This window comes from Palaemon carinicauda, chromosome 12 (genome assembly GCF_036898095.1).
Source record: "Palaemon carinicauda isolate YSFRI2023 chromosome 12, ASM3689809v2, whole genome shotgun sequence".
NCBI classification, from domain to species: domain Eukaryota; kingdom Metazoa; phylum Arthropoda; class Malacostraca; order Decapoda; family Palaemonidae; genus Palaemon; species Palaemon carinicauda.
In genome coordinates, this window is record NC_090736.1 from 67,597,228 (window position 1) to 67,599,727 (window position 2,500).

Sequence of the window (2,500 nt, forward strand, 5' to 3'; positions counted from 1 at the left end):
TATCAGTGACAGATCACTTGAACCTTTTCTAAGCAGTCAGCCCTATCAAAAATATTCGAGTTAGTGTGTCCGGTAACCCTATACGATCATATTAAATCAGATTGTCTCAATACTAATTACTCGTCACTGTTTTTGTGTAAAAATTACCTAAATATAGTCTGTTCGACTCAATTTTCCAGTGATTTAGATTTTAAAAGGCAATATACCAATCGTATTGTTAAATCATTGAAAGTATTTAAGTGGTTCTTGCTGCTTCGGATAGTAATGCTAAATTTATAATGTTGAATTCTTTATGCCTATATGAATTTCTTCGGTGTCCTAACCTCGAAACATGATCCAGACCCATAGAATAGAAAATATACACAGTGAAGAAAAATGTACCTAAACTAGTCTAAGTCAGATTTTCCACATAGTTGTAATAACCCTACCAAAGGTTTCCTTAAAAACTTGAATAGGCTGAAGAAAGGTTTATCAGCTAACAAACATAGCGTGATCCTCCATGCTCTGAAACTTCTCCCTCCATTCAAGGCAAATTTAAATATCTCTGAACCTGATTTATTTCTAAAATACCAGCCAAAAGGGTGTTGTAAGCAAGGGGAAAGATGCCTATCTTTGTACCTCTTGGGAACTACAATCTGGTATACAAGATGCTCTTCTGGGTGAAGCATTGCTTTTTGGCTAGATAGTCACGATTTCTGCAAATAGTTGTAGGATTGAAATTGCCAGACTCTTCCAGAATTAGGACCGGTGCTCTTGTTTTTATTCAGCTTCTACTTATAATTATTATCATTATTATTATTATTATTATTATTATTATTATTATTATTATTATTAGCTAAGCTACACCCCTAGTTGGAAAACCAGAAAGCTATAAGTCTAAGGGCTCCAACAGGAAGGATAGCCCAGTGAGGAAGGAGAATAACACAACAGATAGAAGTGAGTCTGAGTTTACCCTCATGCTAGAGAACTCTAACCCAAAATAGAATAAAGAACAATGGGGTGGTTTTGGAATGACCTCCTAGAAGAGCTGCTTACCATAGCTATAGAATCTCTTCTACCCTCACCGTGAAAAGAACCCACTGAACAATTACAGTGCAGTAATTTGAGTGAAGAATTGTTCTGTTATCTTAGTGTTGTCAGGTGTATGAAGAAAGAGGAGAATTTGTAGAGAATATGTCAGACTATTTGGTGTATGTGTAGGCAAAGGAAAAATTAGCCTTTGGTAGATTGCTTCCAACCTCTACTAGCCTTGATAACTCTGGGATTTATAGACTCGATGGTTCAATTTGCTTAGTCTACCATCTGGAAACAATAGTCTTTTAAACGTCTTCTTCAGGTGGAGATACCTCATTGCCACTCAGATCACTGAAAAAGAGGGCCATATACAGTAGATCTGATGTCCTGTCATCCTAATTCTTCACAACTGACAGAATTAGAATGACAGGTCTAACTCTTCAGTGACAACTAACAGGCCAGCTCTATAAGAGTCGAGCTTGACTCATTGGGCTGGCTAATCTCATCCCACTTGATAATGATAATTCACAATTGGCAGCACAGGATGGAAAATAGGTCATGGTCCTCTGTGTAAGGTTCATCGGCCAAGATAACCAGTTTGGAAATCAAATGGGTCTAGGTCATCACCAAACTAAAACACCCACAAAAACGAAGATATATTTGACTATTATAAATGTTTCTTATATATGAAGGTAACGTAACGTAACCAATAGACTGTTTATTTGAGAATTATTTAGGAGTTGCGGGTGTTATCAGAGATTCAACTCTCTTGTACAGTAGATATGACGACTATCTTATCACTTATCAAAGCTTTATCGGGTGATATCAAATGCCTATCGTAGGTGAATCACAGTTGAAAAATCTTTGACTCAAACGTGAGGCTTTTCAGGGACCTGTTGTTTTTCTTAATGTGGGAACAGAGAGCAGAAACACATTAGCATGTGCTATGCATATGTGAGTTATCAAGTCGATAACATTAAATCGTAAATGTTCGTGCTTGTCTTATTATCAGTACACAGATACACTTTCATTGTAGTGCGATTGTATAGCTGCTCTCTCTCTCTCTCTCTCTCTCTCTCTCTCTCTCTCTCTCTCTCTCTCTCTCATTTAATGTGGTTATTGAAAAAGTTCGTAATCTAATAGATTGTTTTTGTCTATTCGTTGACCTTGACACTACTATTTGACATTCCCGTCTGTCAATTATCTCTCAGTATATATATATATATATATATATATATATATATATATATATATATATATATATATATATATATATATATATATATATATATATATATATATATATATATATGTGTGTGTGTGTGTGTGTGTGTGTGTGTGTGTATAATTATGCATGTATATGCAACATATGTATGTATATATGTAAATTTATATTGTATATATACATACATATGTATCCATATACATATATTGGTGTATTAATCTCCCGTGTAATAGGCAGCTTCCACATTAATCTCTCCATACA